Raw genomic sequence first — 18,265 nt, forward strand, 5'->3', positions numbered from 1 at the left:
ATAAGTCACTACAGAATGTGATAAAATTGTTTAAACTGTTTAAAAACTCTCAATGTGTTTTGCTAGACACATTTTTACTGCTAGGTTTTTCCCCATAAAGTCTAATCCTTTCTTTGCACAGCCTTGAGAACTACACTCTGCAATATTGCATTAATACCAAAATGTGATTTGTTTCTACATTTCCACGTTTTTAGCACGTACTCTGGAGGTTATGAAATATTAATGGTAGCAATTCCTCAACCATGGCATAAAGAGAATAGGAAGGAAAAGAAAGAAATTAAGGAAATACCAAAAACTGTTTTTAAAAACCAAAGAAACTGTCCAAGAAAAGAGTCATAAATAGTGAAAGCTATATTTGCTTTTTTTTTCCAACTTGATGGAAATTATTTGCACATAGCTCCTATATATCTATCCCTACATCTTTTCAAGCTGAAAAATTGTGCCTTTTCATAATTAGAATTTTATTGTGCTGAGTCTGTTTATTAATTTTCAATTATTTTACCCCACAGAGCTAGGTCTATAGCTCTGACTATACCACTCAAATACATTATGAGAAACCTGTGAAAAATCACCCTGAACACATAGCTACTGGTCTTGCAGATTTGTACGTGTGCATAGTTTTCATCCCACTGGTTTAAGTTGTTCAAGGGGAACTATAATTTGTCCTCTCACTGCCTCACCCCCAAGGCATGCATTCTTTAAGTACCTCTGAAACAATTTTTTTGTCCTTTTTTAAACCCTTCAGTGCCATCAAACCTACCAAGAGTCAGGCCTTTCTAAACCAGCCCCTTTCAGACAGACCACAAAATGTTGGTGCTTTCCCTACTTCTCTCAGAGCTTGCTTCTCTTGTACCCACTTCTTTTCTCTTGACTCCACCTGGAAGATTTTTGGAGCATTTTTATTGTGCGTCTGTACAGTACTTAGTGCAGTAGCATCCTGATGTCTCTCCAGGGTTACTTGCTCTTGCTGTTACCCATCTTAACTAACTAATATAAAAGCAGGGCATCGGGGGCAGTTAATGGGACAATTCACAAAGCCCAAGGTTAAGCACATGAATAAATACAGAATAAGAAGCTGCCTGATAGGGGCTGAAACATTTCATTTGTTAAATTCACCAAGATTTTAACATCAGAAAATTCTCGGTACAATTTTCTTTATGACTTGTTCTCCTATGACTAAGTAGCAGTTATTTTAAAAATTGTGATTCTGTCTTAAGAACTACCATATAAAAGCCATAGACCATACTATATTTTTACAAGCACATTATAAACCTCCCAGACTGATCAAGATTTCTGACAGGCACATTTATACATTTTCATTCCCCCTGCTTTCTCACATAAATGTACTGAAGGTTAAAAGCACACAACATTGCTAGCATAGCTTTATTTCCCAGCAGCATAACTTGCAGAAAGACTTATGTTCATGCCCTGAACTAAGGAGCATCTTGCCTTATCCCCTTTTGTGCCCAGAGCAGAGCTTTGGGCCAGAGCACTGCTGAATTATCATCTATGACTAATTCAGTTTCCCACTGTTGCAGTTCTGTTCTGTTTTGGCTCAAAGTCACCAAAGGGGAATAATCTTTCTACTAACTTATAGGACCAGAACCTCAGCTTGAGTAAGCCATCGTAATTCAAATGACATCAACAGAAATAAGGCATTGTGTCAGTTTAGGGGCCAGCCTGTGGATCCTAAAGACAAATTAGCACGTTTGTTGCACCAAATCATGGATCCTTGCCTCAGTATTGCAACATGAAATATTATCCTGTAAATAAATGAAATATTATTCTGAAAGTTGGGGTGTTCAACTACTTCCAAATTACTTTTGCATGAGCCCTGCTTTTTTTGTGTGTGTTTTAAATATTGTTCATAGCTGCAAATTAAACATTTCAGGTATTATAGATAATGGAGAGCCAACATCCTAATGGCACTTGGAGTCATGCCTATGCAATTCAATCTCATTTTTAATAAGGGAAATTATTTTCTTGTTTCTTGGTTATATTTCCCAGTTATTTATTTGCATTTTATTTACTATTATATTTTATTAGGATACTGTTAGCTACAGGCCAAGAACCTAATTTGAAACTTGCTTTGAACAGCTGTGTCTAAGCTGTTAGTCTAAAACGTATTGTTTTATAAGTCCCGAAGTGTATTAAATATGTATAGGTGACAAGAAAAAAGTGCAGCTTGGGTTCAGAATTGAATACTGCTGAGATGTGTAAATTTTTTTAAGATTATTACAAATATTTTTTGTAATTTAAAGGATAGATTACCCATGGGTTGAATGGAAGGGTAAGTTTTTATCATTGTTATTTTTAAAAGGGTCCATTCTTTGCATAGAACAAGTGGAATAAAGTAAGTGGCATTTAATAACAAAACAGTAATATGCATGTTTAATTTTCTCCAAGAAAAGAAAGACAGTCTTTATTTTGGTTTGCAGCTATGAGAAGAAATTTAGAAATGAAAAGATTATAAAGTATAATAGTAATTTCATATAGAGTAAATTATAATTGCACTGCAATTTACATCCGTCAAAAGAATGTAATGTGAGAGCTACCTGAAAAGACAAACTGAGCTGGCTAGGGAAAACTTTCCCATCTGGAATGGGAGCTGAAGAAAAAGAAATAAATGACTATCTTTAGTAAGCATTGTGCTGCAGATGAAGACCTCAAATTCCCCTCCTTATACTGTTGCCCTGCTTTGTTGGGCATCTGCTTGGATAAGGCACTAGATTATTTTCTGTTTAAGGACAATCTACTAAGGCACTGACAAGTCATCCAGGTCCCAAATACCAGAGTAAGAATTCTTTACATTTTTTAAGCATCCTGCATAAGTAACTGAATCCATACTTGATGCTGCTGCACTTTTAGCTTGACAGTGTTTTGAAGTTATAAGGCAGCTTTCATTCCAGGATCTCAGTGTACCATTAAACAGCGTTTATGTGGGCAAGAACAAAATGCTACCCGTTTTGCAAAGGAGCCAACACAGATTAAATTTTTTTCTGAAAAATCATTCAGCAAATATTAGCCAGAAAGAAAGGAGGAAACAAGCACCCCCTGCCAGCCTTGGTCCATAAGCCAAAGAATTAAGCAGTTCTCAGTCATGCTTACGCTCCTGCAACTACATTCCTTTGCTTACTACATCCATGAAATGGAAGGTCCGCTATGCTGGATGAAGTGCTCAAGCAGTGACTCTGTATTTATGGTGATGCTGTACAACTGAACCTGCACGGATACCACAGGAAGAAGGGAAAGTCTTCAGTTATTTGCAGCATAATCCAGAACAATGCCTGTACTGAAGTACATGCAAAATAAACAGCAAGCAGCTGTTTATTTTCAATAACCCTATGGAGCAGAAAAGAAAATGCCACAGAATGACTGCAGATATAGTCTCCCCAGATCTAAAGAGATAGTGAAAAAATAAATAAATAAATAAAAAACCAACATTTTAATGTGCGTTATTAACCTGTTTGTTTTCTTTTTTGTTTTCTTTTTTTTTTTTTTTTTTTTTTTTTTTTTTCCTTTTTTCTTTTCCCTAAGAGCTCTGAAGGAGAATTTATCTTCCAGCAAACCCTGTTTTCTTTAACATACGTAAAAAATTTCCTCTCTGTTTTGATGTTTATCTGACTGGGCAACAGGTAAGCCTAGGCCTCAGCAGCATGCAGGAATGGTGTGGGTACACAGCAAAACAGAAAGGCCAGTGAGGTGTTTCCTCTGCTACTGACACAAAGCACAAAGAATCAATTGCACACCTGAGTGCCACTTTAGCCTTGAATGAGGATGAATTGTGTTCTGTGACTGCATTGCTCAGCTGCAGGACCGCCAGAGCACTCAGCAGGCCTGCATGGTTTGCTTTGTTGCTCGCTGTCCCTCCAACCTTCTGTCCAGGTGGACAGAGACTATCTGCACAGACCGGGTCCCAGCAATTCTGGTCCAGATGGTTCTGACCTAGATTCTTCAGTCTCTATTTTTCTACCCTTACTTAGTGGGAATCCTCACTAGTCAAACCAAGTTGAACCTGTAGTCCAGGAAGTGAACAGTAAGTTGTTACAGATTCCATTTATAATACAAATGTCTCCTCTAACTCTGAACAAATGAAGAAAACAAAACAAAGTCACAAAGACATAACTAAGGAAACATTTTTGTCCTTGGATTCATTAAATTTGCTTAGATATAACAAGAGAATCTTCCCATCCAGGCATTTTTTTCCAAAACTATTTTAATCAGAAGAATTGCTGACAGAAAATGTCATTTAACTTAGCACCCATCAGCTGCAATCCACTCAGAGCTGTGAATGTTTCACAAGCCTTAAACAGACTGAATGCTCCTTCCTTATAAATTAGATATTACAACCATTAAAAAAAAAAAAAAAAAAAAAAAAAAGAGAGAGAGAGAGAGACATACAGGAATTAAGACTAACAAGGCTGATTTCTGTGGCTCAGCTGACCTGCTTTTCAGTGACACCAATAAAATATCTGTCTTCCTGTGTCAGTTTAAGTTGTAGACTGATTGATTTTGGTTTACAATCAATTTATTAAGCTAGATACCTACAACTTTTTATTGATGATTGCTCAAGAAAAATGGGAACTGTGGAAGTTAATCCAGAAAGGAAGTGGGACAGACTTGAGACCTGAATCTTAATTTCCTCATCTAACTACAAAACTGATCTGCTCCTAAAATATTATTATAAAAAGGGTTGGAAAGCCCTCTGAACTTACAAAGAAAATAGATAAGGCAAGAAGAAAAATTAATACACTTAAATTAAATATGGCAAAAACAAATAAAACAACAGACTATTTGTTACATACTATGGACTCCATAGGAAAGCATTATACCCATTATTTCTTATTATTGCTCCAGGAAAGAAATGCACAGGGAAGGCGAAAAAATGAAGTTAGCAATGATTTTTCACTATGAACCTTTCTCCAGGGATGAGTTATAAAGGAAAAAATGTAGCTTGGAAGAAGAGAGTTAGAAAGCGAGGATTATCTACGTTTATATATTTAGTGAGACACTCGCACCCATACTTACATTGTTATAGGGAAACCATTCCATTAAACAGCACTTTTACACTTCTTTTTATTTTGTCTTAATACATGGAAGAACTGCTTACTCAAGAAGTAGTAAAATGATGTAAGCATTATGGCTAAAACTGCAGTAGGTAACAAGACAGTATCCAGTATGAGATGAACTCTTTCCAGTTAGGCTAAACTTCTGGTGTAGGAGCCAGGTATTCATCTCTGGGTTAATTACCGGAGTGATTACATGCGTGACTGTCTCTTCACAGGACTACTATACACAGTTTAAGTACAATAATGCTATAAATCTGCTTCAGTATTGCTTAAATTTTATCTGGGGAAAGCTGAACACCAAGGCTCTCTAAGTATCTGCTGCTTTACAGAGGACCAACAACACCAACACACACTACGTGTATAAAAATGTGTATGGAATAGACCGAGGTCTCATAGGAAAGTGAGCAGATGGGATGACAGACAGCAATGAGGAGGTGTGGCATGACAAGAATATGAGAAGTTTTCAAACACAGAGTGGTAGGAGAGGGAAATCAATTAGAGAAGGTTGTGAAGTGTTGATTTTAAAAGTGGTTCAGAAACATCATAGAGTGAGAAGTCGAGAATGATGACAGCATTTGGGTCGATAGTAGGCATTAGATCAAAGGTAATACTACACAAAGTGATGCATGTAATATCATACAGAACAGTAGGTACTGAAAGTAACCTTTCTTAAAGTAAGTAAATAGAGAAAAGACTAGTGGAAATACAGAAAATAAAGAATGTGTGGAATAAGCACACCATGCAGAGGATGGAATAGCTAAAAATCCAACAGAAGCCAGTGCAAAATGAGGTTGCCTTTTAATAAGTTTGCACCAGCTGTTCAGTAGAGGATGGAGGGATTACATTCATTATTTTATAAGCTCAATTGCCAAATCAAACCTTAGCATCATTGGTTATGTTTGACTACTGCAAACAAGGATTATAGTAAATCTTTTGCAAAGGCATTGAAATGAAGCAAAAATGAATTTTCTGCCCCTCAAAATGTTTTTAAAATGGATGGAGACGAAGCCTTAGTACCTACCAGTCTAGAACCCTCCCAGTTCAACATCAGCATAATGCTGTACTAGGATGACTACTGTCAGCATATCTCCAGGTTCTGCAAGTGATGTAACACACAAACATGAGCTCTTGGCCCAGTGGTGCTGGCAGAGGAGACCTCACCGAGCCCTGGGTAAGCCACTCAATCACACACATTGACTCTAGCTTCATTGCTTGTCCCCTCTGATCCCCCCTTGGAAGAAGGAAGAGGATGGCAAACATGGATTGCTTGTGTTATTACTGGTAGGATGTAAGCCTGCTTCGATCTGAAGCCATTTAAATACATGGGTCCAGAGTCATGCCCAAGCTAGCTCATTAACAAAGCTTATGAGCTCCAACCAATTGTTTCATTAATATGCATGTACAGTTTCCAAAATGGAGCTAGCCCACGTCTGCCCAGCTTTGAGCACAGACAATGAAGGCTGGATTTGTCTGATATTATTTGATACAATGTTGGTACAACTTGTAGACCTAATTCATCAGGGTACATCAGTAATTAAGTCAAAGAAATGGGACCACTCACAGGCTTTAGACTTGGCACATGCTTACAGAGCTTTTTGCGCTGGAGCTGCTAGAATGAACACTCGGAAAGATCCCTTGACAATGTGCTTGGTCTCACCTAGACCTCTTTCAGGGGTTTGTTTGGGAAGTATCTCATGTTGAATTATTGATCATATGTATAAACAGATGGAAAGAACTGACCTACTGCCAAAGTGAAAACAAAGAACAAGGGGAGAGAAGGAAATTGTAAAGTATAGAAAAGGTGGGGTATGGAGTATAGACATTACCTATATTAAAGGATATTCAGTGTTATTCTATAATCAAATAACAACATTATCCCTTCTGGCTCACATTAATACTTTGGCTAAATCCTTTAAGTAGATTAGAAAGAATTATGGGACCCTACTGGAGGAAAAAAAAAAAAAAAAACATGAACAGGTAGTGTGCGTGTTTTACCATAGATGGCTACCAACAAAGTACAGCCTTGGAACAGAAAGAAAGGGGTAAGCAGACTTACTTGGATTAACGAGTGGGTACTTAGTGAGAAAAATGAAGGTTTGAATTTATTGTATTTTTTTTGGTTTACATTTCCTCTTCTCATAGCTTCTATGCTCAGCTGCTCCCTGTCACTCTGGACAAATTTCAAGACAAATTCCTTCACTCATAAAATGGTAACCCCAAGCCACTTAAGGAAGGATTGCAAAAACAATCTTCATGCTGCTTAACTTCATATTGTCATGTGGCTTAATGTATTTTTTACACTTACTGGGTTATATTCTAGCCAGGGCAAGTTGGTAAAGTCCCACTGAATCAATGAGGTAGTGCTAAATCCTCCAAAGGTTCCTCTGATTTTCACCCTCTAGTGGATATTCTGACAAACTAAACATATTACTTCCATACTTCTCTATTCATAAGAAAAGCTTCAAACTATAACCCAGATCACTCCATAATAACCTGCAATAAATGTACAACACCTGAACATACACTCGTCCTCAATTTTTTGTTGTTAACATTCAAAGGATAGGCTTTGTCCAGGACTTCTGATTTTTTTCATTTTCCTCTTCAAGCAGTATTTATCAGACCTCACGCTTGTCTACTTGGAGTGCTCACCCACTCTAAATGCACAGCAAAACTCTAGTCAGAGAACAATACATCCAGAAAACACAACACCTTGTTTAAAAATATATAAGTACATTTTTTGTTTGAGCACACACACACACAACAACATTTCAAATGCATCAAGAAAAACTTCAAGGACACCAGAGCATCCAGGGCAGACTGACACTGACCCTGTAGAAGTAAGACCTGTGATAACTTTCCCTTTAATCCAGTTTTCTTCTACAGCCACCTTCTGCTTACTCATCTTCATTGATGCCCTTGTTCTTATTTTGAAATGTTCCCCAGACCTCTTTGCTACATCCTGAAGCTTCTTTACTCTCCAAGAAGCAAAATACCTCAAGCCCACGGCACCAAAAAAAAAACAAAACTGAAAGCATACAGACAATGATCTCATTATTCAGAGGTGTACACATATATCCCATAAAACTGGTTAAATATACTGACTAATTTTTCAGAAGAATTTTTCATTACTATTGCACTTAAAAGGTTTACTATCTGAAGTACTGTATAAAACAATTACTAAAGCTAGGCAAAAGAGTAGCAATGCAATATTTTACTGTGCACAGCAAAAGAAAAAAAAAAAAAAAAAAAAGAGTGCACATATTAGAGAATTATAAAGGCTACTGCAGAGACTGCAAATGCTTTAACAATCTATAGATGCCTCTTGGGGATTTCAGCTAAGGCAGCTTCTTCGAGCTGTGGGATAGAACTGCAATGGAAAGGCAAAGACTGGTACAATTGCTGGTAAAAAAAAAATAAATGTTCAGAACCTGCATGTGGTCATCAATCTAAGACATGAGGAGCTCTTGACAGCTGGTATCCCCACGTCCTCACGGCTGCTCCAGGACAAAGAGCTGGACACAAACACGGCAGCAGCTGGCCGCTGGCCGGCCCGCCACAGACCTGCCCACGGCACGACACTGGCTCTGCTGCTCATGACCATGAGGCTGTGGGAGGGCAAACAAGCAAAACCTGGTTCATCTCCATTGCTACTTCAAATACAGTAAAATTAAAAATATATTAAAAATAAGGAAATATATATTTTTTAATCATTATTCACCACCTCCTCTATTCTAGCATGGATATTGGCTACACCGCTGGTACAATTTTGCAACAGCATTTTCTCCAGAAATTATGAAAGATCTGGGTTAGGACTTTAATCCTACTCTTGATTATCACTATTTTCTGATTTATTTGGATTAGAGTTATTCTGCAAATTTTCCCCTCCAAATGTGTTGTGCCTCTTATTGCTAGAACATGTGTGACCACCCTAGGATCTCCTGCCACTCACAGAACAAGCTTACGAAATGTGCTTGCTGTGTACAGACATACCCTGGTGAAAGAAGGCAAATATAATTTTTCCTCTCTTTTTTTGCTCTTTAAAAAGGGCAATTCCCTGGAAGCTTGCAGTAACCTGCCATAGTTTCATGTGAAGAGCACAGCCGAGATTGTAATATAAGTGTCAGTCACTTGATTGGCAGCATGTAAGGAAGTGTTATTTTTCTCTTCCTCACCCCAATGAAATTCTGATGACAAAATTTGTGCTTATGAAGCTAGACACAGTGGTAGTTAGTGCTCAATAACAAAACACTTTGAGGACATCTGCTGACACCTCCTATAAAGAAAACCAACACAATCTAAACTGGATGTGCATCCCCGTAATGCCCAGTACATTTATAGGCCTTTTTTTTTTCATGCAATGATTAGCATGGAGCTGCTATTAAGAGCATTAGTCAGCAGTTAAAAAAAACACAGATATTTTGTTTATGTTTTCTGTGAGAAATGAAGTATCACTTTAAAAATAAAATGTCATTCTTCTTCTTCTTAAAAAAAAAATCTTATTAGAATTCTGCATTTTGGAGAACTGGGTTCAGCAAAAGACCTTTTAGAAGCATATATCTGCCCCAAAAGCATGCCTATGTTATGATGAATATTTCGGAAAAAAAGACCCTAAGACCCTTTGGTAGTGGCTTCAGAGGACCTTTGGACCATATTTATTCAAGATCCTGTGAGTAAATATGCCTGTGAGATGAGTACCAAGGCCAGAATGAAAGATAATACTGGGATCTAGAAAAGAAGATTGACTTTTTGCATCTGTTCAGATGTTCTCAAAAGTGAAGCTGCCTGAACACATGTGAATGCCTAAGCCACATGTTGGTAATTCCTTGCTGTGTGAGGAGCTGGATGAACATAGACTTCAGAAATCCAGTCTATAAATTGTAAGAGAGTAGCAAAGACTTGGGACAAAACAACAATAGAAGAACCCATCAGGCAAGGAAAAGTTGAATTTGATACCGCCAATGTGAAACTCAACTTAACTTCAAAAGGATCCTTGAAGATACAGACCATCTCCTCTGCCCTGTGTGAAGCCAGGATTTGATCCATGGGGTCTTGCTGGTACCCTTCTGACACACTGTCTTGGCTACTCTGGGAAATGCTTCCCTCACAATGAGCTGGTTTGGCTTGAACAGTTTAAATTCCAGGGAGATCTTTGGAGCACTGAAATATTAGTGAACACTCCTTGAAATATTAGTGAACACTCTTCCAGCCATCGAGCTGGAAGATCTTAGGTAGAGAGGTAACTGCCTGAAGTGCTGGGGAGAAGCGTGGGTGGGAAGCAGCTCAAGGAAAGGGTGGGCAGGCAAGGTTTTAGGGAATGTGCCATCCTACTCCCATGAAACTTCATTAAGGTTTAAGGTAACATCTTTACGACCAGTCGAAAATGTCATTCTAACACGACACTCCAGTGTTTCCATTTTTAGTTTTAGTGCTCATCTATATGATCCCAAGAGCATGTGGGAAGCAACATACAAATGGGAATAATAGAAATTAATTACTCCATTAAAATAAGTGGATAAAATCCAGGCCCTATTGAAATTAATATCAAAGCACTTTCACCAAGGGCAGGACTTCACTTACTGGATGTACTCTGGCATGTAGCCAGTGTCAGTAGATCAGTGTCAGGGTAGCTACAAATGACTGCACTGGCAGTGATGGAGTACAGGCACTTTCTATTTTTTCTTTTGTTTCCTTATTCCTATTAACACATGCAAATGATGTGCATTTCTGTGTCTTTTTTTGCTTTAGCAGCCTCAGTTAATTTGCTGTTAACATAGATTTTGAGCCAGCCTTTGCAGACATTTATTTCACCTTTTGAGGGGGAGGGAAGAGAGAGCAACAAGCGGGGATGGAGAGAGATTAAGAATAGAAGAGGAACAAAGCACAGGAACATATACTGAAGCTACCTTATTGTTACATTAACAACCTGAGCAGAAGTAATGAACTAAAATGTATGGTGTGGAAACATTCAAACAGCAGAAGCATTTGTAAACTCTTCACTAAGTTTGCCAGCTAATTCTGTGTTGCACTTGTAGCCGTATCTTTGGACCTGCTACAGAACAACGGCCTTTGCATATCCAAGACTATATTTTGAACATATTTATCAGACATATGCCATTCAGTGGTGGTGGTTAAATGCTCTATCCGTAAACCATTATACTCTTCTAGATTGTGGTTTCACTGCAACAGGCAGCTGTTTGACAGAGAATAAGCTCCTGGGGACAGCAGCAAATCAAATTAAATATATCTCCACAGAGCTATCATAGAGGGTTGCATGGTTTGATAGGCTGCATCAAGAGCAATAAGCACACAAAGGAAGAGCAAACCTGAGATAAATCAAGATAGACCAGATGATCAAGCAGACAGACAAATCACTATTGGCTCCCTGAAAGTCATTAGGAGTTCTAGTGTTGATTTCAACAGAACCAGTATTTCAGCAAAAGTTTTTAATCCTATAAGAGTCAGAGAGATTATCTAATTATTGTTCTCTTCTCCTTTTATAAGCTTGGCCATGGGAAATAATACTCACTGATACGCTAATAAATAAGCTTTCTGAGAAAAAATACATGTGCAACATGATAATAATCAAGATTTGGTTCACTCTTTTCTATTATTTGTTTTCCTTGTATAAACCCATAACCACCCTAGAGTTTAGTATGGGCTAAAGAAACAAAATGGCTTGATTGCTTCAGGGAACAGACACAGACATGTATTCATCTCAAATATTAGGTTACTCTCATTAGGAACTTTTCTACAAACAAGATAATATGAGCACTTCCTTTCCTCCTACTTTTCTGTCAGGTATGCATCAAAGCATACATACTTGTATGTGTGTATATATGGTATACATGCATCAAATACTTACTGGTATATGCGCTGTACATTAGGGAAGGAGCAGAAAGAGCAGAAGTGCCAACACAGTGAATAAATCCCTCTTGATAAATCCTATTACATTAACAATGACCTACACATAGAAGTGTGCACTTCAGGGAGGCACAAAGTGTTCACATGATAACTTACTTCAATATATTTTCTATCAAAAGCCTGTTCTCTCAGTACTCCCTTTCTCAGCCACTTGTTTCAGCCCGGACATATTCAAATCCTCCATATCATTTCCTTCTGAAAAAGAAATGATACGTCTATGTAGAAGTTCCAACAACATTGTTCTGTTTTAAAACCATTCACTCCTACATCATTCATTCCATGGTTATTGCTCTCTCACCTGACATTTCACAGGATCCTGATTGAACTGTGTAACTGTGGCCTACTACAATAGCCTTTCTTGTTTTCACTGGTTTTCCGAGTGACCTTATCTTAATCAGATTCATAACGAAAAACATAGAGAAATGCAGCTATGCTGCTCTGACTCACAGAGTAATTTCTTATGCTCAAATATAACCTTTGTTTTTTACTATGGCTCAGTCAAGCATCCCCCTACAGGCTGCCTGGGAAAAAAAAAATAAATTAAAGGAAACAGTGGACAACTATTTAATGGTAAAAAATTGTGAGCAAGAAAAGTGCCAGATATTTCTTTCAGAACATAGGGAGAACAGGTATCAGTTTGCTCAAGTGCATATTACCAGTATTTCACAGAGATGCTTTAGGCTCTCCCTCCTTGCTAAACCTCCAAAATCTTTGCTTGCCCAGGCTCAGGGGAAAATAATCAGCTAAGTCCATGAAGCAGTTCAGCTGTACTGCTGAGTTCATGCTCCTTGTCAGGTCTGCAGGGTCTGAGCAAGGATTAGCCCTACAGCAGGGTCCCTGACACCCAGGGCAGTGTGCAGCACGGGCCAAGTCAATGGGATGCAAGCAAAACGTCACCTGCAGCATCAATTCTGCTGTGGGTCACCAAAACAAAAAGGGGAAGGAGTGTGACCAAAGCAGAGCAGGAAGGAGAGTGGTGCTGGAAGGAGGCAACAGGCACCATGGGAACCTGAGTTCTGATGCCCTCCTTCAGACCTGAATGCTATCCAGGCTTGTTCTCATATTTTCCCTGGGATTCTGAAGAGCTGTCCCCAGAGCAGACATTCACAGGCACAGCAGGAGATTTTTCCATTGTTTTTAAGTGTCAAGCATGAGACAGCTGAGCCCCAGTTCATAAAGTTGTCAAGCAGTGTAGACTAACAGTCAAAACACAGACGCTCCACTTTGCACGAATAATGTGCTATGAGAGTACTAGCTCAAATCAAGTTGCAGACATCTCACGTTGGGCTCCCAAAATTAGTGGGACACTTCTGTCACACATGGTTCTGCAGCAGTTATCCTGCCTCTTCCCCAGCGGAGCTAACAGCCCTGTCAAGTAGCACAGTGACATGCACCCCATGACCAAGTCTGCAACTGCCACATTACAGAAAGGCTTGAGAGTGTGCCATAAGGAAAGCAGGGAGCTTCAGAATTTCAGTACAGGATCAAAGATCTATAGTACAGTACATATTTTGAATACAGAACTATTTGAAATTTGGTTAGAATTCAAAAGACTTTTATTCAGAAATCAAATTAAAACCTTATACTTTCACTATCACCGTTCTCTTAACTTTAAAAGTCTTTATGAGAGCTTTACTTCCAGTAAGTACATGAACTTTCAACAAGGCCATCTCTTCTGGAGAATATTCTTTGGGGAGAAAACACACACACACACACACACACACACAAAAAAAAATGCTTTAAAAGATTAAGCAAACATCTTAAATATTTAAATTGCATTTTAAACACTGTCCTGGGACATAAAGACCATCTAAGTATTTTCTTAGATACAGATCATACCAACTTAATGATTTTTTTTTTCACTATTTAAAGTTTTAGCATCATTTCAATTTTTTTTTTTTTTTTTTTTTTTTTTTTTTTTTTTTGTAATTAAGCAGAAACAACCTAGGTCATTTTAATTCTAATTTTTTTCCCTTTATCTGTCCTGCATCCCCAATACTCCCAAATTCCAGCTGCAGTTAAGATTCAGTGCATGATTCCAGCCTAATCCCCAGTAATTGGGTTCATGAGTTGCCTGATTTATGAATCACATTGGGGTGGGAACTTTGCATATCTGTTTCAGCAAAATAGTTACCTTAATTTTCCTCTGTTTTCCTGTTCTTTCATTAAAATAAATAAATAAATAAAAATAAAAATTAGAAGGCTCTAATAGTTTGAACAACTGTAGTATACATATATATACATATAAAGCTTTGGTTGCCATTTCTAAGAAAAGGAACCAGAATACCTTTTATTTCCTCATGATCCTACCAATCCAGCCTAGTTTATCTGTTTCAGCAACTAGTTGCATAAGCTGCCTTTCAGAGATTGTCCTTGTTATTTCTATCCATAATAAAGAGATAATAAAAAAGGGAAGAGATGGGTATTCATAAATATTATACAGAATAGAAAAAGGCAATACCTTTTCCTGTTTTTCAATGTGATGTGAGCTATTGCAATGAGATAGTGCATCCTGCAGTTACTGCAGCTCCAGTCACATGAAAAATTAATGCAACTCCTTTAAAAAATTGCATTTGCAGCATTTATTACAGCCTTGAAAGCATGTAGTTCGTGTTTGCATTTGGAAGGATTTCACTGTGAGAAAACAATCAATACATCCAAATTCAACACTTTCCAAGAGAACAAACCTCCCACTGACTTCAGCAGTGGCAGTGCTTAAATAAGATCAGCAGATTCCAGTGCTTAGCAAGCCAAATTAAAGGGAACTTCTGAGCCTTACCTTAAGAAATCTGCATAGACAGCAAGCATCTGGTGCTGATACCAGGCTTTAACTGGGGTTGATAACCAGAGAAAGCTGGCTAAGATGCCAGCTGTTCTTCCAGCCCTGCACCTCTGAGGGAATTAGGAGAGCCGTAGGAAACTAGCCAAGTTCTGGAGTAGTAGCTAATGGGTGGGCTGGTATCAAGTTCGAAGAAGGCAATGAACAGTGACAACTTCAGCAAGGTTTGACATGTGTTGTGTGAACTACTGTCTGCTGCAAGACTCATCAGGCAGGTAATGGCTTCTGGGCACTGTCGTAACAAACCTGAGCTGAAAACAGAGCCTGGAACCCGATCCCACGTTAAGCTCTCTTTTGGCTCTCAGCTACAATCTGAGTATACAAGGTTTAATAACTTAACTTAATAACTACCAAGGCAGATTACATATTGCTGTATCCACAGCATTCTCCAATTACTAACTAATGCTGGTACAAATTTATTTTAATATGAATAAGTATATGTTCATTTTATCATTTATTAGATATTATGTGGCAAGAAGCTTTTTTTTTTTTTTTCTGAAGAATTTCAGACATTCTTAAAAAAAAAAAAGTCTAGTGACTCGTCTGACTGCAAAGTATTTTCAATCTGACCTGCTTGCAATTGCTCAAATACCTAAATGTAGGCACCTAGCTTGGATGCAACACTATCAGATCGTTCAGCTTGCCTTATTACCCTGTATACCATGTATGTAGATGCCTTAATGCAAGTTCCATGGCAGCCGGATATGGAAAAATATCCACCAACAGACAGGCACCTGAATAAGTGCAGAGACATGTCTGAACAAGCTTATGACACAGGATTTCCCTTTAGGTCTATTCATTCAAAGAGGAGTACTAAATCGTGAGAAACATCCATACAACAGCCTAGTGGTTGGCTCGCCTGCTTGAGAAACCACCTCTGAGTAGCATTAATAACGTGTTTTTTTTCTTCCACCATATTTTTTCTGTGTTTGGAAATGAGTATCTTGGAGACATAACATTTCTGTTCTATTTAATTTGTTGAAAAATTCAAACACTTTTTTTTTTTTTTCTAATCTTTCTGTAAATGTTCTGTAAATGTTCCTCATTCCTTATTTTTCTAAAGAAAACAATGCTAAAAATGTGTAAATGCTCCATGGGTTTCTTTATTAAAGCACTGAAGAATCGGACCACCATTATCTTAGTTATTATCTTAGTTCATCAGGTCTACTAAACCTTTGTATTCATTTGCACAGAGACCACAGGCAACATGTTTTGTAGGCCATGAAAGTCTGAACTAAACTAAAAGAGTATAAACTAAAAGAATATAGCGAAATACATAGGTTTATCTGCTTCAAGAAACATTTACTGCTTTCTTTAACAGGACTTTGTGTTAGCTCAGCATCTGCAACTAATCTGAATATCTTCCCTTCAAGCAAGATTTTGGCCTCTCATTGCCCTTCCAGGGCACATGCTAGAGCACAGTTCCTGCTAAACTCCACACAACTTGTACCGATAGAGGCCGTACTCCTGTGAGAAGAAAAATGGTGTAAGTTGGTCATAAAACAAGCGTAAGTGACAAAGTAACATCATTTCTATTGATTTGCTTTCAAGAGCAGGATGCAGCTGCGAAACCGCGATGCACCTAACAGCACGGCAGTTCTCATTGCTTATTGAGGAAGCGAGCCACCAAAACCAGCCTCCACTTTTTCCTTCTAGACAAATGGTACCCCAAGGTGGGACAGAAGTGTCCTGAGAAGGTCACAGATCCAGGCTGAAGGGCCAGGGTGGTTGGTGAAAGCTACTGGCAAAATGGGCCCTCCTGAGGAGGCGATCACAGGACGTTGTGAGGGCCTGAGCAGGTAAGGCCATGAGGTGGTTTCTGTGAGGAACAACCACCACCACACCTTACAGCTTTGGCCTTTTCTTCCCCCTATGGACTGCCCCAAGTGGGACAGCCCAAACACTGTTTAGAGCGTTACATCATGGCCTAAAGTCACAGTTATTTCAGCAGTGCTGCTTAAAAACCTGCACTCAATAGCACTGCCTCCTACCAGAGCAGAAACTTGCGTGTCACCCTGGTGGGACAGGTGAATAGCATTAGTTCTGGGAGGGCTGCTGGCACGGTCACACACAGCACTGGTACAGAACTGTAACTTTACCAAACCATTCTCAGCTTTTAGTATGTCTCATTTTAGAACTTATAAGCGACAGATTTGAAGCTACTGCTCTTTTAGTTTTGCCAGTTGTCACCCCATAAGAGACCCGTGGGTGTTACCTGACAGCTATCAATGCCCCTGCTGCTAACGGCTGCTCTTCAAAACCAGAGTAACAATTTTTACATGTTGAGAGGAAGGAGGGGTAGAAACTGGCCTCCTCTTGTCTTTTTGAGCTGTGAAGACACCCTTTGATACAATAAAATCCCTCTCTAATGACATGCTTATTATCTTAAGATGTAGTACAGATGGTGAATATTTATTTTTTCTCTTCAGCATCATTCATGCTAAAATCGGTCTTTAGAAATTGGAAAATCCAAGCACTGCTAGATGCTTAGGAGTCAATGACCAATGAAAGAAAACTAATAGCAATTAACAGCTGGTGGCTTTTATGAGCAGGGAATGTCCCACCTTCATTCTCATCTGATTTTTTTTGCATTTAAAATTGTACTGTGAATCTGGTATAGAACTCGCGGTAGGAAATTGAGCCTCCCATTGCTAGCTTATCAATAAAACAGATGAAGTGACCTCAGAAAGCAAAACACAATCAATAACCAAAACCATAACAATGGCTGAAGAGGAAATAACTCTGCAGGTGCTAGGGCTCTGATGGAGAACAGATGTTGGGTAACAAACGTACCCATCCATAATGCCTCCTGGAAGATGCTGCAGATCCTTGCCTTTAATCTGCTGCTCAGCCCCACATCTCAAGCACCTCAGCACAACTCCTAAGAATTTAACTAAACTGAGTTTATTGCTAATGCAGGAAGCAACTGGTAAGTCAATTCATGAGAAATGTGGCATACACATAAGGCACAGCAGAAGAGGCAGACTTGTTCACAACATGTCAGCTAAATTACATTGGTAGGCAACTATGCAGGCAGTCTGGGAACCGTGGGGTACAGGAGTTTATCGGAATTTTAGAGAAACTTCTGTGGCTGCTTTGACATGCCAAAATGACAGTATCTGTCTTCCCACTTTCAGGAGTGATAGGAAGAAAGAGACACGCATGCTTCCCTCAAGCCAAGGGCAGATATTAGCACTGCACGATAATGTACTTTCTGCACTGGGTGTAAGCCAGAGATCTGGGGACGTAATTTAAGTGGTAACAAAATGCTAGCAAGGTTTGTTTTCCTCATAAGATATTATCAAGTTATTGAACTAAGTCTCATACATTTGCTTGGGGCTTCAAGTGCAAAAATTCATTATCCTGTAAGTGTAGCCATTACAACTATTGCATTTTCTTTTATTTCCAACTGCAATAAGCTTGGAAACCCAGCAAC

Source organism: Aythya fuligula, chromosome 12 (genome assembly GCF_009819795.1).
Source record: "Aythya fuligula isolate bAytFul2 chromosome 12, bAytFul2.pri, whole genome shotgun sequence".
NCBI lineage: Eukaryota > Metazoa > Chordata > Aves > Anseriformes > Anatidae > Aythya > Aythya fuligula.